The 27302-nt window shown below is 39.4% G+C and overlaps 1 long non-coding RNA gene across 1 annotated transcript; it reads right to left on the bottom strand.

The window, feature by feature from the left end:
• Positions 1–17201: 17201 nt before the first annotated feature.
• LOC310906144 lies at positions 17202–20801 on the bottom strand. Its single transcript, XR_014589359.1, has 3 exons — positions 19947–20801; positions 18332–18443; positions 17202–17429 (listed from the first exon to the last, which is right to left on the bottom strand). It is a non-coding gene; the product is annotated as an uncharacterized lncRNA (long non-coding RNA).
• Positions 20802–27302: the final 6501 nt, after the last annotated feature.

Below are 27302 nucleotides of genomic sequence, written 5' to 3'. Positions count from 1 at the left end.
AGATGTATTCTATTCCCAGTCTGTTGAAACCAGTTGATGAGATGTTTTTCTTTATCTCATAAATCCGGGGAGAGGGGGCAGATGTCTTTCTGTTAATGGGCCAGCTGTTAAAAACAGTTGGAGAAGTGATTTTTTATCTCTTCCTCAACTCATCTTCCCTGTGGGGGGTATCTGCTGTTAATGGGCTATTCAGGCTCACCACATGACTGATAAAATTACATCATGCCATTGTGAAGTTCTCCACCTGGTGGGAGGAGCCAAGCATTCCTACCTGGAGCTGAGATTCAGAACAGCAGAGTAGCCTCTTTTCCACTGGATTTCCAGAAGAAGGCTGAGCCCATCTCACCACCACTGGACCCTTCTGCAGGATCATTTCTACTCCAACAGAACAACATCTGTCACTCCAGGAGGACTTATTTGGACAGCTCCCAACACCCTGACCAACAGGGTATCAGGTCTTATTCTGACTCTGTCGGTGTTTCTGTGGTTTTCTTTTTTGTTTGCTTGTTTTGGTTTGGGTTTTTTTACTACTAGATTCGTATATTTAATATTCCTAGTAAAGAACTGTTATTCTTATTCCCGTATCTTTGTCCGAAAACCCCCTTAATTGCAAAATTATAATAATTTGGATGGAGGGGGTTTACATTCTCCATTCCAAGGGAAGCTCCAGCTTTCCCTGGCAGACACCTGTCTTTCTAAACCAAGACAGGTAATTATGAAAATTAAACAAGTATTACAAAATGGAGGCATTTAAAGTTGTCTAAAATCCATGCATGGCCTTTTATATTTTAATTATGCTAAACAAATTTAAAAGTAAATTAAGACATTTATAGGCTGCTACAAGTGATATGACATGAATGCATGTTACCTTGATTATGCATTTAGAAATTACCCGATGAGAATAGTTTACACTCTCAACAGTGGAAAATCAAAGTACAGTTGATTGATGAGCTCCATTTAGAGATATCTGGGAAACACTCACAGAACTGTAATGTGCAGTAGATAATTGCTTTTCCTAGCAAGTCAGAAATTTATGTAGGAAAGGTAAAGCTCTAAAAAAAGTTAGAGTAAAAGTATCATAGCTGCATATGCATTTTTCCAGAACTGATTCAACTTCCTAGCAGTGGAAGAGGGCTACAGTCTTGAGACGTGAAGCAGCATGTTTTGAGATAGCTTGAGTATCTCTGTAGAAAATTGAAATGTAGATTTAGACTGTAAAAATTACTATAAAAATCAGGATTCAGAAAGATAGTAGCAAAGAGTGCTGAGTCTAACTGATTCTCATCATACCAATGGCTTGTCTCTTATTTGGAGTGTAAGTTAAGAACACACCTGAAGAGGAAGGGACCATCTGAGGGAAGAGGAGGACGGTGTGGCTTTCTTTCTGAGCAGAGAATCACAGTTTGAACCAGTTTCAGGATGGACAGGGATAAAAAGGCAACATGTATGGAGTTAGGAATATATGACTCTGTTGGAGACTTAGGGACTGATGAAGAGAACAGGGAACATACAGCATACAGAACATACAGAACAAGAACATACAGAAAAAGAAACACTGTGGGGATTGGCAGGGAGTCTTCTAAACTTGCAGAAACCATCAGAGATACTGAACCACCTGAGTGAAACTATTACCTTTGGTCCCTCCAGGCACCCTTAATTTTGTAACTAAAGATAGCAGTTTCAGTATGCTAAATAAATCCCTACAGTTAAATAAAACCAAAAACCAATCAAACAAAGGTAACAAAGAAAGAAAAGGAAAAAAACCCAAACACTGAATTCCTGTTCCAGACTACCAACTGCTCGTTTACATTTATACCACCTGTAGCACAACATTTTCTGGAGCCATTGCTGATCTTCCTGTGTGAAATTTCTCTTTTCTCCACCTTTCTCATAGAAAGGAACATGATAGTTTCTAGTTGTTATTATTTCTGTGCAGTGTACTTTCCAAAAAATTACTAGATTACTTAAAATAATTTCTCTTTCTCTTCAGTTAGTCTCAGTATCTGAGTTCTGGTACATGTCTAGAATGTTAAGAGTGAGACATTGCTATGGTGTCTTGACATTGCTGTGGTGTCTTGAATTTGGACTGTATCCCCAATATCCAGTGTCAGAGAATTTTCATCATTTTCTTTTGGAATGAGCTGATCTATGGCTCTGGAAAAAAACCCAAACTTTTCAGGCTTTTTTTTTTTTTTGACTCTGAGCCTTGTGGGTAACTCAAAATATTCTCGTATTCTTTTATAATGGAAAGAGGAAGTTGAACTTCAGCTAACCACAGAGGAGAAATAACTTGCTTCATACCACAAATAGAGTATTTCAGTCTCTGTCTTTCTTTTCAGAACCTCATCACCTTTTCTCATCAATGTGTCGCTGCCTCCCTCCAACTAATTGCTATTGCCACCAATGTCACTATCATACTCTATAATCTGAGACTGAATCCCCTTAGTTGATACTTATCTTTTTTCTTTCCTCTTTTTTGTACTCCATGTTTGTTCTTGCTGCCCCATTCACCTTCCAGATACACTGCAGAATTTCTCCATCTGTGTGGAAATACAAAGAAAAAGAGCACAGCAGGTCTTGGGGAACTCCTGTAGTTTGTTTTAACCATTTGAATTGTTTTTGTCTATTTAGATCCTGTTTGATCTGATTTGAACCTGACTTGGGAGCAAACATCCATTGAATTTTTAATTATTTATTGTTTATGAATTTATTAAAAGGATAATGCTCTGAATAGGGGTTTAATACTCTAAATTTTATTCTAATTCTAATGCAACCTTGTATGGTAATCCAGCTGGTTTCTCAGATGCTGTCAAAATGTAGTATGTGGGTGTGTGTATATGTATATATACACACTGTAGAAGAACAGATCAAGAAACTGTTACATCAATTTAAGGACCAAATTATAGCTGAAAACTATCCATATTCAACTGTTTTCAACTGGCATTTCAACCACTGTTTTGGAATGAAATATGTTCTTGGATAAAAATTTAGTTAGTGACTCTTGGTTATCATGACATTAGAACACCCAGACCTCAAAAATTTCAAATTCTTCTCTCCATAAGGCATAATAAGCCAACACCTAATCCACTTATAGTTTTATATGTTTTTCTTTTCTTCAAGGTGAATAATGGGATGATTCAGGGTTTTTTTTTGGTGCAGATTTTACCTACTTTCAAATATTCCCAAATATATTTTACCCTTTGGAATTGGTATTAATATCCATTCTTTCATGAAGTATATTGCTGCATATTGCTAAAGAAGAACTGCCTGAGCATTTGACACATATGTGAAAGTGTCTTCCATAACATTATCATCCTACCCAATTTTGGGCACCACAATATAAAAAAGATATAAAGCTATTAGAGACCATCTAAAGGACAGCTATGAAGCTGGTGAAGGGCCTTAAGAGGAGGCTGTAAGAGGAGTGGCTGAGGTCACTATGTCTGTTCAGCCTGGAGAAAAGACTGAAGGAGACCTCATTGCAGTTACAACTTCTTCTTGCTCATGAGGTGAAGTGGAGGGGTGGACTCTGCTCTGTGGTAACCAGTGACAGAATCTAAGGCAATGGTGTGAACTAGTGTCAGAGAAGGTTTGTTTGATATTAGGAAAGGGTTCTTCCACTAGAGGGTGATCAGGCACTGGAACAGGCTCCCCAGGGAATGGTCACAGCCCTAAGGCTGCCAGAGCTCAAGAAGTGTTTGGACAATGCTCTCAGGCACATGGTGGGATTGTTGGGGTGTCCTGTGCAGGGCCAGGAATTGGACTTTGATGGTCATTGTGGGCCCTTCCAAGTCAGCTTATTCTATGTTTCTATGTCCTAGTGTGGTTGTTCCTCAGGCTGCCCATGATGGTGGCTTGAAGCCCATGATGATGGCTGAAGACTTTTGTGGAGTTGGCAAAAGTAGCATCTTGAATAATCTGTTCAAGGAGGAGTTGCCCAGTGTGGTCAATCTCTGTCACTCAGGCTTGTCCCATCAGATGTGGCTCAGTGCCCTGCTGCAGTCCCTGCTCATTGTAGGGATTCCGAGGACCACAAGTTTTCTGATGCTTATTTACACCCCATGACTTCCCTAAAACAAACCCAAGTGGTTCTGACATTAATTCTGTCATATACCTCTGCAGCACCTTGGGATGAAATGCATCAGGCTCAGGTAGTGTGAAACTTTCTAGTTCTCTAATACCTCCTTGTGCATTTCCATGGAGGCAGTTATCCCAGCATGAGGGCAGTTAAAAAGGGGGCTACGGGCTCATTTAAAAATATGAATTTATAACATGATGTTGGCACAATTGTGTTTAGTTTGCTTCACTGTGAGAATCCTGTATGTGTTTTAGTTAGTTGCAGTGGATTTGATATGCAGATGTTTTACTCATTTGAGTAATTAAAATGATTAAAACTGTCTTGAAATCCAATTCTTTGCAATTACACACTCAGAAGAGCTTTTCTCCTTCTGGCTTTCAAGTGAAGAAGTTTCTTTACACATTTCCAGGTTATTAACTATGGAGCCACTGTGGATTCTGGCACTAGGGGCATCACAGATAGGAGGTACCTCTTAAAACACCCTAAACTGCAGCTGTTTGCTGGGCTGTGATGTACAGCAGTCCTTGATTGTGCCCTTGGTGAACTGTGAGCTCTCAGAACCCCATGTTTGTAGTGATGGATGCTCTTCCACTGCCACCTCCTGGACACGACCACGGGGACTTGGGAGACGTGATAGTAAAAGCAGTAAATGAACTTGCAAAGATACTAAACCAAAGACAAAATATCTAACTTTGATGATGAACTTTAACATTTTAAGTCTTTCACTCAACCCTTTGAGTCTGACCCCAAAGCACAGCAGTGTGGGCACAGAGACACCCTCAGCACCAAGAGATGACTGAACTCTTCTGAAGATTTGCCTATAAATTATAGAATTTAAACAGTGTGACACTTAAAAAAGAGTACTCATTACCCACCAGGAGTGGGGGGAAGGCTGGGGGGTGGCAGCTGCATAAACATGAAGCACGCCATTCACCACAGCAGAGCCCTGTGAAGTCTCTGAAGACATCCTGCTCTGACTTGGTGACCCTGGCTCCAATGATGACTTACTTTTAATTAAAACTGCTTTCAAAAGAAGATACTTGATTAATGGCCTGGGAGACCTTGAAAATAGAATCACTTCTGCAAGAGGAGGGTAATTAATTTTGTTAATCAGTAGGTGATGACCTCAAGGTCTAGTGAAGGGAGTCATCAGCATACTCACTCCCACAGACACATAGCAGAGCCCTTCTACATTACTGGAGACCCCAGGGAAAGGACTGGACACTGGACTTGGTACACACCAACCTACAGAGCTGGGCATCATCTCATACCACTGTCTGGCTGGGAGCAGTCTGGGCACTCCCCTGGGGCAGAGAGACCTTGTGCTTTTTCCTCCCTCACCCCTGATATGAGCAAAGCTCTTGCTCTTCTCATCTCACCCTGTCTCAAAAAAAAAAAAAAAAAAAAACAAAAAAAACCCAAAAAAAACCAAACCAAAAAAAAAAAAAAAAAAAAAACACCCACCAAACCAAAAAAACAGCATCAGTCTCTGGAGATTACTCCTTAGCAGCCCAGACTCCCAAGTCTTAGAGGGAAGATCATGGCAAACAAGCTCAAACATCTGGACTAAATGCCTTCCCTTGGCAAACATTTCTGCATCACAAACCTCAACTTGTGCTTTCTTGTTCCTCACCTGGCACAGGTGGGTATGCCTGGCAGCGACAGTTAATCAGGTCTTGTCAGATTATAGTGAACTTTTGCCTTTCATGGCCTGCATCCTAAACCTGCTTTCTAATTCCCTAAAGGAGAGGGATTTATGCTTTCAGTTTTATCTCCAGTTAGTTAATGGTCTATTACTGTTGAAAGGACAGCTAGAAGTAAAATCTTACAGGATTTATTTTAAGTAAAACCCACAATCTGCAGAAGAAAATGTACCAGAGAGAGGGCACAGGGAACACACAGTGGTGTTTGCTGTGACACTTGTGCCTGCACTGTGGCTTGGCACCTGCTCTACAGCAAGGCTGCTTGGGCTGCAACTAGACATGGTCCACACCTGCAGAAGGAGGACACGTTAGGCGAGGAAGGATAATTCAGGACAGCTCCTAATTCTAAACCCCTCACTGCCTCACCACCAAACACTGGCATGCCAGCAATGCTGCTGGCCTGGAAAGGCTGGGACAGCTGGGTGTGGGTACAGCAGCCATGAGACTGCCAGCAGTCCAGGTGAGCTGGGACCTGAGCCCAAACACATGCCTTTGTCTGGCACATCTCTGTCTGTGCCTATGGGAGACTCTTCCACAGCAGGCAAATACTTCTGATTCAGTAGGTAAATAAGTAATATCTATCTCATGTCAGCTTGTAATTGCCAAAATTTATTCATGTTGAGTAGATTTCCTGCTAAGTCAAAGAATATATTGCATGTATATATATATATTTGTTTTTCTTTTCAAATTATTTTACTACTCCACCTGCAGGTATTTTTGGATTTCTGCTGGATGCAGCTGCAATTTTTTGTTCCTATCACATAAAGCCTCCTAAAGGAAAAGCTTTTTTGTGTGTGTTTTCTCTGGCTTTCTTATTTCCTTTCCTTTTGCCTTCTGCAAAAAACTCCCAGAATTATGAACAATCATGCACTATTGGCATTTTGCATATGGAAAATACAGTTCATATTTTTTCATAGAATCATGGAATGGCTTGGATTGGAAGAGACCTTAAAGAGCATCTCATTCCAACACCCTGCCATGTGGAGGTTCCTGCCACTAGATCAAATTAGTTCAACCCCTGTACAACTTGGCCTTGAATACTTCCAGGGATGAGGCATCCACAGCTTCTCTGGGAAACCTGTACCAGTGCATTACCATGCTCACATATAAGAACTTTTTTCGTAATATTTAATCTAAAGTAAAATATAATAATCATATTACATAATAATAGTAGATAAAATATAAAAGTACAAGACATACAATTTATATTAATATAATAACTGTACAGAACAAAAGATAACACAATAACAGTAATGCAAGAAATAGAAAAATATATAATATTACATATATATAATAATAAACTATACAATAATAATTGAATACAATGATAACAACACATCATAGAAATTAGGATTTTGTTCTATCTCATCTATTCTGCCTACACAGTAAGTCCATGCCAGCCAATGTAATGGGTAAATGGAAATAAATGTGATGTGCTAACTCTGTATTTCCCAAAATTACTTAATACTGAAAACACAAATCCAGTAATTTTCAGGAACAGGAAACCTTTGGTAAATGTTTTCTCTCTCTGGAATGGTGGATTTTAATCAGCTAATCAAGCAGATAATTTTCTTTCTCACTGATTACATGGCATTCTGGATTTGAGCAGAGATGGATGATGGCAGCCATTCATTTGGTAGCTTCCCAAAATACCTGATGCCTACAGAAATTTCCTCCTCCAGCATTATTCCATCTGTTACTCTCATATTAATTTTCAATACAGCTGAAAAGAAACAGTTGGCTCAGGTTCATGATTCATGTTGTAAATGAATCTGCTTGTCAGGGGAATGACCTAAAGAGGAAATTTTTAAGTAACAAGAGCTTGCCTTTACAATAAGCAATCACCAGGCAATCATTACTTTATCACAATGATGAGGAAAATGAGTAGTTAGATGAACAGTAATTTGCTTTAATGTCATCTACCCTTGATGTCGTTGAGCTTTAAAGTAATATTCAACCTTCTATTAGAAAAGAAAAATAACAACTATTAAGTATGGTGATTTTTTCCCAAGTTGCTTGGTGTCTGTGACTTGGGATGTCAAACCTTTGATTACATCCTTGCCACAACTCTGACAACAGAATGTTTTTTTTTTTCCTGCTTAATATATAAATCCCAGCAAGGAGGTCTTACTTTCAAAGGCATTTGATAAAGGAGCCCACTCATGGAGCTGAGAGGAAATCAATTGAACTTTTTAGTTTCATGGGGCTATGATGCTTAAGTCCCATGGTATAATGTATTGCTTTTATGGGATTTTTTTTTTTGACAGTGTTGCTTCTTCTGGCTTACTCTGCCTTTTGTCTCATGCTCCCATTTATTTTTGGCAAGTCTGCTTGTAATTTTAGCCTGCGAAATCTAGCATATGGTATAGAATTATGTTGGCACACTCTAAAGAGATTTTAAATATCTTTTGTATGTAGAACCTATCAGTGAGAGCTGAATAGCACTGTTATCACTAAATGAGCTCAAGAAGGAAATCTTCTGTGGCCCTAATACATATGCTCCCATGCCTACCTTCAAACTTGAAAATGTATATTAAAGGAAAAGAATCCCTATTGCCCATTTGAAATTCCTGCCCTAAGATAGGAATGACCTTTGGTGTTTATCTTTCTCTCTTCTTCTCCCTAGGAGCAATGCTAATGATTTAACCTGGAGGTTGCAAGGCACCGATGAGCCAGTATGAGCATACAGATTCTCATTCAGCTGCTGATGGATGCTGGTGTTTTTGTAGAGTGGGCTGTGGGCTGCAGCCAGCAGCTCCACAGAGCTGGTGCAGGCACAGGCCTGGGAACTTCTTGGTTTGCTGGCATGGCATTTGAAGGCTGGTTCATGTCCTGGCTGTGCTGTACAGGTGTGCATCATGTCCATTCTCTTATGCCTCTCAACATACACTTATGGAGGGCTCAGGATTCTATGCTTGTCTTCCCTGATCAGGGAAGTTTACTGGAGAATCATGAAAGGGCAAAGCTGGGACTTAAAGAGGGTGACATGCTATTGGACACAGCTTGGAGTTCTAAGCAATAAATGTTAAAACCTACTATACATTCACAGATTCACAGTATCACAGAAACACAGAAAGACAGAATAAACTAATTTGGAATGAACTCTCTAGAACCATTGAGTCCAACTCTTGGCCCTGCACAGGACCATCCCCAAGAGTCACATTATATGTCTGAGACCATTGTGCAAACGCTTCCTGAACTCTGTCAGGCTTGGTGCTGTGACTACTGCCCTGGGGAGCCTGTTCCAGTGCCCAACCACCCTCTGAGTGACTAACTTTTTGTTGATATCCAACCTAAACTTCCCTGATACAACTTCAGGCCATTACCTCAGGTGATGTCAAGGTGCACCACAGAGAAGTGATCAGTGTCTGCCCCTCCTCTTCCTCTCATGAGGAAGTTGTAGTTAGAGTCCTTATTTGTACACACAAAAGCTGAACAGCTTTTTGCTGGAGGCTGGTCCAACATTCAAGATCAAGACTTGCCTTGTTTTTTCTCACATCCTCTTGGATGTCCTTTTTTCCAGATTAGGAAGTCTGTAGTTTTGTCTGATCATATAAAAGTCACATGCCTTAGAGAGGATTTTCAGAAGAGGTGTCCTCTTTCCCTGTCAGCAATTCCTGCCCTACCACACTAGCTGCTGGGTGCAGTGTTTGATTTGTGGATTTTGGACAGTCACATAGCCTGATGTTGCCATAACCTCTTTCCCGGGCATGGTGTCCTGCCCAGTCATCTCCAGACAAACCCTGTGGCATGTGCTCCCCACTGGCATGAGTGTTCCTTCCCCTGTTATTTGGTGGGCTGTTTGAGGTGTAGGGAAAAGAGGGACCTTCTGATACACAGCTTAGATTTTACCCAGATTTTACACTTTTTCATTCCTGTGTCTATCACTTTCTAGTGGCTCCAGCACAGGTCCTCACTTTAATTCCTGAATTGCTTTCCTAGCTGTCCCTGTTATGAATTGTTAGCCTTGGATGGACTAGAAGGAGAACAGACAAACCTTTTGCAGAATGTGATTAATTTACTTATAGTCAAGAGAAATTGAAGTGAGGAAAAAAAGTGAAAAAACTACATTTTCTGTTTTGAATGGATTTTTGTTTAATTTCATAATGTGGAATAAATTTTACATTTTAAAGCTGTGGGGCACACAGGAAACCCTCCAGCTTGTTTGAAAGTCTTTGCTGACAGAAAAGGAACAACTGTGGAGAGATAATGGTACAATCTCGAAGATCCATAGGACCTAGGCAAGTGCTAAGCTTTATTTCAGTCAAGTCTCATTCTGGTTTAAAGAAGAAAAAGAAAAGAGAAAAATAGCTGGAACAGACAAATGGAGAAGAATTTATTGTTAGAAGTTCACCACAGTGAGAAGATACAGGAAAACAGCTGAAAAATCACAGACAGCATGAGAAGAGGTCTTAAAGATCATCTAGTTCCAACTCCCTGCCATGGGCCGAGACACAAAATAACCTGCTTTTGACTTTGATTTACCATAGGATTTTTTTTTTGTTGTTTTTTGTTTTTTTTGTTTGTTTGTTTGTTTAAAAGCAGCGCAATAAGGTGGAGAAAGGTCAAGGAAAAGCAGCTAGAGAAGGATATTGAAAAATCTGTGTCCCCATTGTTCTGCCTATACTGTGCAGATGGTTTATGTTACTATACTTTTTCTCCCCTTGGATGCTATTGTTTTCCTTTCCTGACAGGAATATTTCTGAAGGGAAATTAAAAAAAAAAAAAAAAAAAAAAAAAAAAAAAATCCTAGGGTCAGCTTATTGATCTAGAGCTGCCAAATTCTCCTGATGTGCCATTTTAACAGCTAATTGAAAGGTTTCTGTTGTGTAATCAAAAGTATGCTTTTGGAAGCTGAAACACTCTGTTTTGCTTCATGACCTTTTGATCTGAAATGACTAGGTGAGCTGTTCCAGGAAGCTGACTTTAGAGGTGGATATCCCAATTTCCTCCTTTCACTGGCTCCAACTGTGCTAGCCTTTTTAGCTCCTTTTGACTAACTGTCATTAAAAGCAAAGTAATTGGCTTTGGATACTTCTATTCTTCAAAACCTCATTAGATCTTGATACATGTTTTCTGCTCAAAATTCCACTTTCTATCTTAAATGAAGAAATAGACTTTGTTATTTAACTCTGTAGATAAAGAAATATTTTTAAGCCTCTGTATCTCATGTTTCTGACTCTCTCTAGCCTGTGTGAGAAACATTGTGATTGAAAGGTTACATCAAGTTCAAAAATCATTTATTTTCCAAACCAGGCAGTCTCTTTCTTTTGCCTGCAAGCACCTCAGCATTGTTATAACATTATTTAAGTGAATTCATCCAATACACATCTAGGAAAAATGAGACTTATAATGTCCTTGAAATAATTTCTGAAATTTAAAGTATAATTATATATTTTTGCCTATATATACATGGTAAAAAGTATGGTATTGTTTTTAAAAATGTGATGGTCCAGCTTTAGCAGTGGGCACCTGCTCCATTAGTCTGTTTCTGGAAGTATGAAGTCACGCAAAGCAAGTATCTAATCCTATGACATATTCATTTTTTTCAGTATTGGTTCTTGTCACAGGTATTGCTCCTTCTTTCCCATAACAGAGGGTTTCATGTCAGCGCACTCTTTTTATCATTAAATTGCTATTATTTACATTGTTGCAGTGTTTAGTTTTGCTAGTCTGAGATTTGAGTCTTTGTAACAGAGTTTGTTTTCCAGATGTGAATTTTCCCTGTAGAATCTAATGGGATTAACAACTTCAGAATGGCAAATATTTTAAATCTTTGTTAAATCCTTATCCTGTGTCCACTCCTTTCCAGATGTCTCTTTGTGACTGCAGGTCATGGAAACCTTGGCTTGAAGATGTCTAGGGCAAGACTGCAATGCCAGTGGGCTAGGATTTTTCATCCTAACATCTCGGGTTGGTTTTCTCACCCGAGATTCAAGTTGTTTAAAGTCCTTGGCCCTCTAAAAGCCCCGAGTCGCATTGGTACAAAGAAGTGGAGTCTTCAAGGCCTTGCTTTCTGGTTTCTCAAGTTGTTTATTATTTGATATCACAAAGTTTTTCTCCGCTCCCAGCCGAGGTCCGGACAGTGGCTGGGACACGAGGCGACTGCCCACTGATGGGACGTCACCTTACATTTATACAGATAATTCCGTATAGGATATTTACTATTTCTCACCAATGCCTAGTGCTTACACTAAGAGGGTCACTTCTGCTTTGACCCAATCCACTCTAACTATCTTATTTCATCACCACCCCAGAAGATGGAGGACGAGGAAGAAGGAGAGGGACACGAGGTACCACCCAAATTCCACCATCTTGTCCCCCATTTACCTCTATTCCAAGAATCCTAAAACTACTGAATTTTGTATGTTCTACTGTATTAAACTACTATTTTTACTTCCTGGTGATTTGCAATTCCTCTCCTAATGCTGGAAGTTTCTCCCATGGGCTAAGATCAAACTCAGTGTCTTCCTGGGCTCTGTGCCAAGGTTTCCAACCCTCCTGGACCGGTTCCACACTCCCCTGTCCAGGGCTCAAATTCTCTTTCCCAGGTCTCAGGTCATCCAAGGGGATGTCCTGGACTCCAACACTAACATAACACAAAAAATGCCTAGTTACACTGACTGTTAGATGTCCTGCTGCGTTCTTCAGGATTTCTGCAGGGTCAACACAGTAAGTATTCTCTTGCAAATTCAGAAAAATCAGTATCATAGAATAAATGAATGCATAAGTGTTTCACCTGGCAAGCCCCATGCCATCACTTTTGGGCTCTGTAATGAATCAGGTTTTAAAATGAGATTTTAAAAAATAATAATTCAAGTTCTCATTTTATTTTATTTTATTTTTTAATTTAAGTACTTTGATTTCCTATTTCCAACTTTCTGGAAGAGCGGTAGCAGATAAAAGTGACAATTTTCAAAACTAAAATAAGATTCCAAAGCCCTTGTAATTTCAGATGCCAAGAGTTAAGAAACAATTATCCTAAGATGCATGACAAAATGGTAAAAGATGGAAGTACTGCAACTAAGAAGTTCAGCTGTGAGCATTCAATCTCAGAAAAAGATAAAGAGTTTTCTCTCCAGAGAACATCACTTTCAAATGAAACAAAAACAACTACATTTAAATGTAATGTTGAGATTGATAATTTAAAGTTAATTATGATCACTTTATAAAACATTCTGCAAAAATCACCAAACTCTTTTAGTGTTAGTATTCCAAATAAAAGAGTTGTCAGAATTTTCTACAAAAAGGCAGAAAATTATAATAAATACTTTCCTAAAGGATAAAGGCACAGCTGCAGCTTGGACAGTTGAAGGTTAGCTGGAGGATGAGAGATAGTTATGATTTGTCGACAGAAAACTGCAGCTGAGCCAGCCAATAGGAACTTTTCTCCTTTTATGTTTTGGTTTTGACTGGTTGAGATTAAAGGTATAAAAGAGGGGTAACTTCTACAATAAAGTGATTCCGTTTGTATGCAAAAGGGGATCTATGTCTTTGTTCCCCATTGCTACATAGTGGTGCCAAATAGATTACTGCAATTTTAGGCACAGGCTCAGAAACAACTGAAAAAGCCCATGAATGATTCAATCATAATATTAGTTAATGTGTCATCCAAAAGTACCCCCATATACTCCTGATATGAAAGGTCAAGTTTTGCTAAAAAGGATATTCTTGATAAGATGGTCCCAGGAGATATAATCTATTACGAACAACTGAGCTGCATGAGACAAGATACACAGTGGGCAGAAAAATCAGCTGGCCCTTAGCTGTGGAAAGGCAACAAGACCTGATAGAGTCAGAACAAGGACAAACACTCTTTTTATTAAATTCCCCCTCTATTCGAAAATGTTCTGCCCAGGACTTAGTGGGTGACATCAAGTATGTCACAGAACACAACTGTCCCTCGCTGAATGAGATTAATGAATCTCTGAAATGAATCTCTGAAGTTATACAATAATAGGCTACAGAGCTACAAATATATATAAAGAATATGAAGAATATGTATAAAAGCATAAAGGCAAAATTCAGTTTGGCATCAGAAGAGACAGATGCTGAGTCATCAGAGAAGTCATCAGGAGGACACAGCCAGGTTTTGCAGCCATATCTGGAAGGACAAGAAGACAACAATTGGAATAGAGAGGGGAGATTTATAACAGATAGAGGGAAAAATGTCTCTCCATGGGGACAGCCAAGCAATGAAGCAGATTGCCCAGTGAAGTTTTGCAGGCTCTATCCTTCAAAATTTCAAGGAGAAAGCTCTAGACAACATGGTCCTTGAGATGAATTGGACAGGAGCTTGGGCCGGTGATTCTATAATTCTCCTTGCTTGTCTGAGACTCTCAATATTCTCTGATGTTTTGTGCAAGGCAGCCAGTAATGCAACTTCAGTGGTCAAAGTGTACAGTAAAAATTTGCAGAGAAATTAATTCTTGTGCAAAAGGAGGCAGTTCCAACCTGGTATTTAGAAAGAGAGTCCACGCCGTCTCCTCACCTTTCCTTCTCTCCCTCTTGATACCTGTACCCTTGAATAGCACATGTATCAAAAGCCTTGAATTAATTTTCATCCCAGATGTGACACCTTGTCTGAAATTATTTCATCCATGAATGTGGAGGGCTAAACAGGGAAACTGGCATGACATGGCATGGTCTTCTATGAAGATAAGAGTGTCAGGTTAGTGCTTTACACTTTGGTCTTTCAGGTTAAAGAATTATATGTTAAATCCAGATTACCTTCCAAAGATTTTCACTGATTCTGCAGAAAACTGACAGAATTTGACAGTGCTAAGAGAAGAAGCAAACTAACAGTCAAAATTAGAATAATCCCTACCAGAGTATATTTTTCTGCTATTAGGAGCAACTGGTGGGGGTAGGAAGAAAAGGAAAAAAATATTAAATAAAGGAAAAGACAGAGCAGATTACAAAAATTATATACAGTTCTGCACTAAAATAGCATCAGTGAGGGTGAACTATATGACAGATGACAGAGGAGACAGCCTATCCAAGGAGGAAAACAGAAGTATCAAAAGTACTTGACTGTCCTGTTTTCAAAAACTACTGCCATGTTTATGGAGAGTGAAATCTGACCAACACCATAGAAACTCAGGCAATCAAAGCACATAAAAGCAGAACGAGGTTCACTTTCTTAGTAAAAAAAAAAAAAAAAAAAAAAAAAAAAAAAAAAATATATATATATATATATATATATATATATATATATATATATAAGACAACTAGGCAACAGAAATAAAGCAAAGGATCTCAGCCGGGCTACCAGGCATACAACTAAAAAGCACTACCTTACCATCTCAGAACACTTCTTTAAGAAGGACCAGCATGTTACATATTCGAAGACCCTAATGTATTATTCAAACATTCCTTTGAGTTTTAGATGTTCCCTTGGTTTCAACCCCCCTCTCCCAACCTGCCTCCATTTCATCAATTCAACATTTTATTACTCCTTGCAGATAAATCTTTTTGTGGTACCACTTGGTCATCCCAGGTGGTACTCCCTGATAACAGAGTATCAATAAATTCTTCTTTTGGAGCTCTGGGGTCTGTGCTATTATCTTCATCCAGATAATCCAAGAATGTGGGGAATTTCCTGATTACCTTTCCCATTCTTCTGAGTTAGCTACAAAATGCATCTAACACCACATAGTTTCTATTTTAATAATATGCTATAACCTAAGAAATATATTTATACATTCATCACACCACCATTTCTAAGCCCCGTTAATAGCAGAACTAACAGAAACTATATTAATACAGCAAAGCCTTCTAACATTATACATCTAGCATTCATTCTAATATTTGCGAAAAGCCAATTTTATAATATGTATCTACAACATACCTGTTTATCCGTCAGAAATTCCTATCTGCAACACCGATAACTTTAATAACTGAAAAAGTTGACCACCTTTCTAAAAGAGCTCTGGCTTAAAAACGGGTTAGAGTTTCTGAAAGGATTATCCATAAGGGTTTATTTTTACCAACTCGTATATAACCACCCTACTTGGCTTTGACTGCAAGAATTGTCTGGTTATGCTAATATTAGTGGTAGTTACATTGCTAGAAACTTCATTTGTATGATATGTCATTCTGGATGCCCAGCTTTTGTAAAAAATATTGCCTTGTATTAGTCGTTGGTCACACCTAAATTAGGTGTATGTTAGTTTAAGAATACATTTTCTCATAGAGCTGTGTAATGTCTCTCCACAACTGTGACAGATCTGTCTTGTCTGAAGACAGGTTTAGATTTCTTAATTCTCATTTTGGTGACTTAAATCATAAGATTGTGCTTTTCTCTCCTCTTCTGGAACATTTGTAATACCTAACTGTGCAGTTAGATTGCAAGTCTTCACCTGTAAAATTATTCTTTTCCTCTCCTGGAATTTGGCTTGAATTCCAGTTCTAAATTTAAATGGAACTCTATTTTCCTTGTCCAATAACCACTGAGTAATTAGGCTTCTACATAGAAAAAGAATTATCTAAAGAAATGTGTTCCTATAAAAGACATTTTGAGCTCTGTAGATATATGCCTTCTCTGCCAGGTTACCTGCAGTGTGCAGAAAGAAATTTTAAAGATACAGATGTATTTATTTATACATATCCACACCCTGTAATTTGTAATACTTACTTCCATTATTTGTGTATCTTCTCTCTTTCATATAACAGGAAAATATTCTTACTTCCTTAAAGAGACATTTGCTTCTAGTGGAGTGGCCCATTTAAAGATTCACATTATAATATCTTCACAGAAAATGCAGCCATATAGCTCAATGGATTTTTGTCTAGTTCCACTGCCTAACCCCACACCCCCCCTCCCCTTCCTACACCACTATTCTACTGTAAATGATACCTGGATGGAGGCAGATCTGAGTGTTAGTAATTGTTTCCATTGTCTTATTCAGGCCAAATCTGTGGGCTAATATTTGGAAAGAGCTTTGTCTAAAGTTCTAATATGCTGCTGAATAGTGCTGAATATCTTTTCAGACTGTGGGCCTAATAATTTGAAGTAGTGACAGTGAGGATTCCACCACTGGATGTGTCTGCACTTCTCTGCATTGCAGTGGATTGCAGAGATTGCTATTCAGCTTAGCTATTGCAGACACATTGTTCAAAACAGTCTCTGAATATTTGATGTTGTTTTGGTGTCTCTAGTGTGGATCCTACAGCTCAGAACCCCACAGTGAAACATTTCAGTGGCTGCTCCCACTGAAGAGTTTAATTGTTCTCTCCAGCTGGTACTGCACACAGTGCCTCATTTCCCATATCAATGTCATTCCCATGTCAGCATACAGCAAGACTCTATGTTTGGCCTCATTCAGTGTTTTCCTCAGCCTGGGTCCAGCTCCCATCCTGCCATCATGAGTAGATAAGATGGCTTGCCCTGTTCATGAGACTTTGGTGTTTTAGAACATGTCTAGCTGGAACATACAGGTAAATATTCATGTTGGACTGAGTTTAATCTGAACAAACTCAGCAAAATCAGCAAAGACCAACTATTTTAAAGGATTTGACCTGGCTTTGACCATTTCCCATGAGAAAGCTTGGAAAGCACTCACATGGGCAGCTCAGCTGCCAGATCAGAGAGAATGGCTCTTCCAGGGAGAGAAGAAGTGATGATCACGTGGAGGAGACAGTTTCATCTATAAGCAAATACAGGTAAGGAAGGTTCATGTCTAGGTTAAACAGTAGCTTTTACTAGGTAACTGGCAGTAGTCTTAAAGCACATTTTTTTAATGGGGCACACAACTAGAGGAGTATGGCTTCCTATTTTTCTGTGATTTGTGTACTATTCTGCTCCCTGGCTGACAGCGTTCCCATCTTCCCAATATGAGACACAGTCACTCTGTGGCACAGGCATGTTGCCTGGCCAGCCAGCCTGTGGCTGCTGATTTTCCATTCAAATGCATGAATTGGTGGGAGGCTGCTCTCTTTCTTTGGGAGCCCACTTTCTGCTACTTACAGTCTTTGGAGAGAATTGAGGTCCTTGAGCCTCTGTCTCTGTGTCAAATTGAAAATTGATCAGTTGGCTTCAAAGGCTTCTGGGAGATACGGGTCTGAGGACCCAAAAATTACATGACTGTGTGTGCTTCATTTCCTTTGGAAGCTGGGAGAGCAAGCATTTTCATTTTTTTTTTTTTTTTTTCATTAAACTATCTCTCAGGCAAAAGATTAGATGCAGCAGCAAGAGAATTGTATGATTATATAGCATAAATTTTCAGAACATGTGAACAAATCAAAGCAAATGCCACACAAACTGATAGTACTGGCTTCTTGGACTAAGATGAAGCCTCTTGGGCCTCCTGGGCTCGGCTCAAGACCAGATGTCATAAAAGTCTTCATGAGACCATTAGCTATAAACAACTCTTTATTTTTAATGATCCTGCTGGTTCCATGTCATTTTTAATGAAAATCTGAATGCTTCTCCTTTTGAATATTGACAAGGGTTTTAAAAAGGTTTTAAAAAAGGTTGTCAGTGCATGAGTTCTTTGTAGTCAGTAATTCCCATGGCAGCTGTGAATTTGGAAAAGCAAACAGCACTTACCGAGTGTATCTTGGTGATAAAACCCCAGAAAAAAGCTCCTTTCCTGCAGATATGTGTTTGGTGGGTGTGAAACATAGAAAAACTCAATTATGGCTGAATTATTTTCCATTCTCTGGAAAGGAACAGAAAATGAATCCTGAGCAGTTTTTAACAATCCAAAAAGTCAGAGTATGTGTGTGAAGCACCAGTAGAGGGCATTAGTAGTCAACGAAGAAATTAGTGCAGCCGTAATATATTATGAAATGTATTTGCTTTAGAATGAAAGTTGTAAGAACTGTAAACTGTATGGGTTTGCATCCTTTTGCCTGTTTTTAACCCTGAATGTGTAGGTTCATTTAGCTGTTTTCATTTAACTGGCAATAAGTAAAGCTTCTGAAATTTTTCATATCCCTCACCTGGAAAGTAGTTTGCAACCCATTCAGCATTCAAATGTAGTAGTATTTCCTCTTTCTGACAAACATGGAGTAATAAGCTTTTGAACAGACAAGTGATTACTGAATAAATGACCTTCTGCAAAAGGCTGCAGTAAAATGAATTAAAAGGCAGATTTGGCACAAATGATGGCCAAGCAACAAGGTGCAGGAACAAAAGAGAAGCTTTGCAAAATCAATCTGCTTCAGAAGCTTTGGAAAAAATAAAAATGTTTGCTGATGATGTCTGACTCTGTGTGTACATTCTTAAACATGAAATAGTATAGGCTGCTTATCATACTGGCCACTGATTCCCTTGAAATCATAGTTGTTATAAATAGGGCCAGGAGACCTTCTTCTCCTCTTTAAATGGCCTTTATTGAAAACAGCCAGGGATGGGGGGCTTAGGGGTGTGCGCACACCACTGCTGCTCCCGAGACCATGCGCTGGAGGAGAAATCTTCAGTTCTGTCTGACAAGCAGGCAGAGCTGGGCCTTCCGTCCTCGCAGGAGTCTCTGGGAAGACTCCGAGCAGGAAGGGGTCAGGCTAAAAGCCTAAGTCCTCTCTTTGCCCTTAGGGCACCCAGGGCCTTTACTCTTCTTTTTTACTGTCAAGTCATGGTGACCAGCTGAGACATGGGCCTGGAATTCCTTTATGTGTTCTTGGCTTAGGGCAATAAGTTTTGGGTCTTTATCTCACATTGGCTCGCTGTTAGGGGTGGTTGTTCGGTATTGGAGCTCCTTCATTTGAATATGCAGATTTGTGCAAGTCTCTAAGGGAGCAGTGGGGGTGCCTTACTTGATATAGGGGAAGTAGGAAGTAGGAGCTGGGGGCAGGGTACAGGGACTTCCGGGTGAAACATTTGCTAAGAGACTTGAGGGGTTACAAGCATCAAGAGCTTTAACAAACCGGCTATATAACAAACTTTAAGAACTTTAACAAACTGGTTACATATCTAACATCGAGAACTTTAACAAGCTGGCTACAAAGAATTCTAACCGGAGAAGGGTGCAGGAACTACGGGAGAACATGTAAAACTCAATAGGTTACAAACACTAGTTACATAGCGGCAAACTTAACAATATAACAGTGAGCTTAACAAGGAACTTTATTCAATGTTTAATCATAATAGAGTATTCTAAATTCTGTTTTCCACAATAGTTACAACTTGAAGGAAGCATGATCACTTTTCACAGGACACTTACCACCTGCAGCTGTTTCTGAAACAAGATGTGAACAGCAAGCGGATGATAGAAGAAAATGGCCGAGTTGCACATAGCTTCCAGTGTCTTTTTTTCCAGTGATCTTGGGGATGGTTTATTATCCCATCCCATTTTTGAGGTCTTTGATCTGTTTTGTGTTGTGCCCAAGGGCGGTGGCTGTGCCTGTCCCACCCCCATCCTCCGTGGCTGCGGGGCGGTCGTGAGGAAGGGGAGTGCAGGGGAGCTGAGCCGCGCTTTCCACGGGCAGTTGGAGGCGGGGCGAGAGCCAGTCTGTCTTCGGGGAGGTGGCTCAGCGACACACACGCGGCCGGTACCCCTGATCAGAGACCCTGCTGTTTCTGTGGCTTCTGCTCTTTTTTTTTTTTTTTTTTTTTTTTTTTTTTTTTTTTTTTTTTTTTCCCCGGCACTGTGACTGAGCTTGGCAGCTGGGTTCTTTTGCTGCTCTGCTGTCGGGAAGCCCAGAGCCAGTGCGTGCTCCACCAGGATCCGGGACGGCCCTCGTTTCCCGCCGGGGGGCTGCCCGCACCCTCCGCACAGCATGGATCCGAAGGACCAGCCAGTGCCGGTGAGAAGATCTCGGAGAGGTGTTAGAGATGTTTTTTTCCTCTACCGCTTTCAGGAGCCTGACCCTCACCGCACCTCCACCATTGCTCTGGGTTTGTGCTACAGTGTAGCTTTTCACCCTCTGCCAGGAGGTCCTGCTCTTCCACTTGCTTCTTCTGAGGTTCCTGCTACAGCTCCTTTTGCTATTCAAAGGGGGCACTGGGACTGGCTGTCTCTGGGGCTTCGTAAAGGAGAGCCCTCCTTCATCTCTTTCTGCCGGCTGTGTCCACCATCATCCACCTGGAGACAAATGACCGGCCCGTGCCACAGCGCCCCCTGCAGCCGCGGAGAACTCATCGCACCTGCCTTGCACACTGGGAGCCACCAGCGCCCCTGCTGGCTGTAACTGTAACTGCACCAAAGGGGCAGGTGTTGAAATAGCAGGAAGAGACTGTTCAATGGGTCTCCTGTTCTTGTTTGTTATTACCCCTTGTTTGTTTGCCACATTATACATTATACATACTAGTGCACACACCACTAAAGAACCCCTTTTAGAACTGTCTAGAACTGTTAGAACTGTTATCTCTTTTCTCATATGTTTGCCTAAAAGCCTCTTATTTCAAAATTAGAATAATTTGGAAGGGAAGGGGTCATATTTTCCATTCCAAAGGAGGCTCCTGCCCTCCTTAGCAGACACTTGTCTTTCAAACCAAGACACCAATATACTTGCAGGGATATCACACAAAAGAATTGTAAAGAGAATGTCTTTGAACTATTGTTTTCATATATGTAATGTCCGATCTCAGTATACTCAAATTAAGCAAGCTTTGCAGTGTACCATATGCAATCTTTATGTGTGTATTCTGACACCCTTTCATTGTCTATCCTTTCACCAATTTTGCCATCTGCCTCTGAAAGCAAAATAAAGCATACCACTTAGTGTTCCTCCAGAATCAACCTTAGTGTTTGAGGGATGAAAACCTTTCTTTTTCTATGGCAAAGAAGTTAAACCTTCAGAAAACATTTTTTTTCTCAGTACTGAAAAAAGATGCAGTTGTGAGAAAATATTTCAGCCAATGAAGTCTGCAAATATTTTAAAAGTAAATTTAGAACTTTTCAAGATGTAAGGAGAAAAAGAATTGTGAGAGTGTTCTGGGCCCTGGGCATTTCCTGGGGCGAAACCTGACTATTTTTCTCAGTGTGTCAGCAGTTGCTAGAATATGTTTTAGGCTCATCTACTCCTGCTTGATCAGTGTTGCAAACAGGTATGGTTCCAGAGCTGAATTTTTACTTGGCATACAGCTCTGCTGTTTCGCTATTTTTGACTCCAGAATCCCTGATCATGGAACATCTAGAGGTGATATAAGAACCCAGCTTTCACTGAAGATGTCAGGGCTGTTTCTACATGTATCCACTACTGATTGTGAAAGAGAAAGAAACCAGAGGCCAGTGTTCTCACTGTTTAATTCCCAGCTCCTACTTCAGCTAAATTAGGACCCAATTTTTTCATTAAATTGTTGCAGAAAGAAGGTTTCCTCTGAGGATACTTCAGCACAAAGGACTATGTTAGGCCCTCTGTCAGTGTAGTTTTACTTCTCCCATTATATTTTTTCAGTAGCAATTGTGCATTTTTTAAAAAAAATAAAGTGCTATGTGAAAAAATAAAATCCTACCTCTTTTTTTTTTTTTATTGGATTGCTGATGTCAATTGCTAAATGGGAGCTTGAAATATTTCCCTCCCTCCCTCTAATATATTCTAATATGGAGCACAGATTCAGGCCATTGCAGATTAAGAACACTGTACACTGCTTTTAGGTGTACTTTGTTTTCTCAAAGCATAAATAGAAGGCAGTTTGTATCTCTGATCTCTAGTCTCCAAGATTTGATACCTTGGCGTTGCAGGACCTATAGTGTGTCAGAATAGCAAATATATTTTAATACACTTTTTGGTTCAGGGATTATCATAGAAATTGACAAAAGAATGTCCAACATTTCACAGCAACACTCTGCCATCTAAACCTTTTTAGATGCCTTTTGCTGTGAATACAGAGAAATGTATTATAAAATTCAAGTACATCATACAGAATATTTTGATTTGTAGGGCTTTTTAACAAGGCATTGCTAATCATTAAGATAACAGCATAGATCTTTGTGTGCTAAAAAGCCTCATCTCTTCTTAGTGTTGGTACAACTTAGTCATTTAGGCACCAGTGATGATTTACAGGGGGAGAGGGAAGGAATAGGGACGTGCCACATAATGCAGTGATGGCCAGCTGGCATCAGTTTAATTCTTTTATTTCTGCTTATCTTGTGTGTTGCTTTTTTATTTTAGAGGTCTTGTAAGAATGTATGTATTTCCCAGACATGTATACCATGATACAACTGGTTGGCTATTAGACAGCAATGAATGGCCTCTCTTGGGTTCTCCACACTCAGTACCAGAAAATAAATGGACTTCTGTCTTGCTACAGATGCACTAATCTAAAAATAAATTTAGAAATATTATTATGCATTTAGAAATATCTAGAAATACTGCTGAAAGCTGACTGCACCTATATTTTTGCTGTTATCATGAAATTATTTCAGCTGCCCCTTCTTCATTCGTTGAACAAAAATCTTAAGACACCTTATGGAAAATCATATCTTTTTGGCGTCGATAATTAATTGTGATTTTGAAATTACGTTTTTGAAATGAAGCCAAGAGATGGAGTGGAAGAATAAAACCTCCAACTTTTCAGAATTCATGCAGGAATAGAGTGTTTGTTGAGTATCCTGGCAGCCTGTATTGATGTATCCTGCTGAGAAAATCCACTCTCCTAATCATGGCTCAAAATAATCCATGGTACCGTGTAAATAAGAAATTATGGTGGGCAATTTCCTGCCCAGGTGGATTTTTTTCACCATTTGCTTCTACATAGCTAGGATTTTGTCCTCAAACTTTAATGGAATTTGAGGGTATTTGGCTCTTCATCAGATTGGATTCTTACTTCCTTATTTTCTTGACAGGATCCAAGCACATAAAAAAAGACATTTTGCTTAAAATAAAAGAGCAGAAATTACTTTCCTCTTGCTCTCCCCCAGATGCAAACATAAGGATAGGTAAAAAGATGTGTCTGTCATTGTTATATTTTATAGATTACAGTGTTGTTAGAGGAATTGAGGTAGGGAAATGCATTTTTTAGCTTTATATTGACAGTGCTCCTTTAATCAATGAAGGGAAAACTAGAAAATAGCATTTCAAAAGAATTCAAAATATAGCTCATAAAAGCCCATATTTCATTTTAGCAGCTGTGGTGTTTCTCCGTGTATAATCTGCCTATCTATTACTTTTTCTCTTGACTCTGAAGTCAGTGTTTAGTGGGCACAGACTATAATGACACATGACATACAAGTCTTGGTGCAAATATTTACAAGTATTTAATGTCAATAATAATTGAAATATTGTTGGTAAGATATATAGTACTTGAAATGCAAGATTTTAATGAAATTTAGCAAAAGTTTGTATTATATCCTGAACTACTTAGTGACATTTTGTTGGGTTTCATTTTTTTTTTTGTATAAGGAACAACCGTATTGATGTCACATAAATAATTCATCTATGAAATAATAAAGACATAAAAAACCTGTGACAGTTAAAAAGAAAGTGTTCAACTTTGAAATTCTAGATACTAATTTTCTTGTGAACCCGACTTAAAATACAGCTTTTTTTCTTTTTAGGGATCTGCAACTGGCTTCCTGTAAGATGCAAATATCTTGTGTAACATTACCCTTTACGATACTAGTTGGCAAATAAAGGAAATTAATTTTTTGTACGTCCAAACATTAATTTTTAGTTGAAAATTAAGTTAATTTTATTTTTCTTATGTGAATACTGCCATTTTAAGGTAATTAATGGCATAAGACCATTATCTTCAATTTTCATCAGAATATTTTACTGGAGATATTAGTCATTCTTGAAAGCTTTTGGAATTCTAAAGATTTAATTTAAATAAGGCTGATGAGTATTTGAAATAAAGGTTCTATCTGTGCTTCAGGTGAAGACTGTGCAACAGACCTTTTAATTCAATGGTTCTTCCTGCTGATACAATTCATTCAGGATGCAATTTGGAATCTATCATTTGCAGATAGCTCTCATATGGCAATAATACAAAGTCCTCCAGGAATTAGCATAATAAATATTTTTCTTTATGACCAGTTGTTCTTCTGCTTGATCTTTAATGAATTCTAAGCTGTGTGGAAGTGATATTCAAATCCATTCATTCATCCATAAATAGTTACAGGAAGATCCTCCTCATTAAGTACATAGTAAACAGCTAGGGGGAAAAAATAGATATGAGATCAAGTGCATTGCACCTTTTGTGTAAAATTTTCATGATGAGTTACATATAAGATTGGTGAAGATTTATCTGTCTTCCAAATGGGTGTTTCTTAGGCTTTCTTCTGAAAGTAAAAATTGTGGCACCATAATAGTAACTACATAGTATGACTTAACTGAAAATTTTTTCCCCCTTGATTTTAATTCTGTATTACTGGGAGACTTTCAAGGAGCATATATTTCCAATGCTTACTTTTACAACCAACTTTTGATCTTGCCATTCTGAGAAGAAAGCTGGGACAGTAGGTTCTAATGCAAGAACTTGAACCCCACATGTCATGGAAATAAAAGAGTGGTCGCCAGATTTGATGAATTTGCCAATAATGCAGGACTGCATTTTTCCTTTTTGGTATCTGCATTTCTTTCAAGCCATACTGCAAACTTACTGTTGACCATAGAAGCCAAAATTTATTACATTTTTTGACAGAGTTCAGCTAATCCAAAAGACCGTCTGTATTTTAAACAGAAAGTATAAGGGAGTTCTGCATTTCTCAGCAAGATTCTTTTATTACTAAAATACTTTAAAGATTAGCAAAAGCCTTCTAAGTGTAAAAACACTGGGAAAAGCTGGCCCTAGGCCTGAAGACTGATTTTTTTAAGCTTTGTTGCATTTGTGCTCTCAGCAACTGTGAAGTTACAACCAAGAAGTAGCATTTAGGAAAGATGGACAGGCACGAGCACAATCAAGCTCAGTGTCTGAGGCATCTGAGGAAATGCCTAGGCAGTCTACTTCTCTCACAATCATTCCTTCTCCTTCCACTTTACAATGAGTTAAATTTTTGTCAATTATCAGCCCAAGCTCCCTTTACAAATGCAGAAGTTTGGGAAAAAATGACTGTTTTTGCAGATCTTGAAGAGGGTATGTGTCAGAAGGCACTGCTCTGAAACTCCTGATAATGTGTGAGTCACAGCTACTCTGTTCAGAGAGAGAGACTAGAGGTGCCTGTGCAGATACTGAATAAAATGGAATATTGTACATCAGTGCATGACTATTTTCTTTCCTGGGTTCTTTCCATGCTCACTTCCTTTCCTGCTCTGGGAAACACGGCAAATGCAAGTTCACCCTTTGCAGACTCTGGAGCATATTTCCACACAAGATAACAAAAGCTCTCTCTAAAAGAGAGAACTAGAGCTGAGACTATTGTTTGAAATGGCACATTACTTGCAAACATTTTCTTTTTATCGATTAGATTGAAATAGTTCTTCTCACCACCATCCTATGGTACTATGTGGCTGCATCAAATATTTCATTATCTTAGTACTAGAAACAGCCAGAGTTATAGATTGAGTAAATTTTGCAAAGATCACTTCTTGAAATTTATCAATCAGAACTCTGCTAGGCCAGATTTGAGCAGGTCTAATTATATGCGAGGACTATTAATTAGCCCTATTTTCATGTAGTTAATTTTGTCTTTTCTGTGTTCTTGAATTATGCTAACTGAATTTCAGGAGAGTGAGGCACTTATCCAGTTCTTCAGATGCTTTTGGTACAAATAAAATCAGGTCCTTGTGACCTCATGCCAGATTTTGGGTGAATTGAATGGTTACACTCTGGAGGTGTTTTGATGAATGTTGGACCGTTTATTCCAAGTTCTTTGTTATATTTCTGTATTTTTACAATTGTTCAAAATGGCTTCCCTTCCCTTACAGTTTCCCGCCTTTCCCGGTCGTCATGGTTTTTCCTATCCCATAATAGTTGTTTACACCTTTTCGGTTATCTGTCCATCACCTCAGTTATGTAACTTCCCCTCCCACCTAACTGTGTATTCCTCCTCCCAGTCACTTGTTATTGGACCAAGTTAAGATCACCCCATGGTTCGATGTTTCCTAATTGGTTTGTTGCAGAGAGACCACCCATTTGTACAACCCACCCCTTGCAAATAAAAAGCCGGTGCAGCCAAGGATTGGTGTCTCTCTGGGACGCCGCCTTGGTGGATCCGCATCCCCTCGGTTAAGCTACCCCGAGAGTCCCGTCCTTCTTTCACCTTCGGGCCTACAGGGTTAGGAGTTGGTCGCCCCTCTGGCAGCAAGATCCCCGGGTTTGTGGGAGGCGGCAGGGCTGGCCGGAGTCTCGGAGAAGCCGACCCCCACATTACACAATACATCTGAAGTATGAAACAATGAAAGACTGATTACAATAAACAAGATGTTGGATTTTTTAGATGCACATTCAAAAGTTTTCAGCTTAGAAAAGATCTCAGTGGCCATATGTATTGGTTTGGCATAGCCTTGTTTCTTGTAGCCACAAAGATGTCTCCTGTGAGAAGCTGGTGGAAGCTTCCCACCATGTCTGGCAGAGCCAATGGCTGATGGCTGGGGATCCCCCTGGGGATCCATGGGGGATGCAGAGAAACACCCACAGCCCCTGGGGATCCATGGGGGATGCAGAGATCCACTCACAGCCCATGAGGGAGGTGCCC

The sequence above is a fragment of the Zosterops lateralis genome, assembly GCF_965231275.1.
Source record: "Zosterops lateralis genome assembly, chromosome: 2".
In the NCBI taxonomy this organism is placed as follows: Eukaryota; Metazoa; Chordata; class Aves; order Passeriformes; family Zosteropidae; genus Zosterops; species Zosterops lateralis.
The sequence above is the reverse complement of the archived record's forward strand: the minus strand, read 5'-3'. Positions and strand labels throughout refer to the sequence as shown.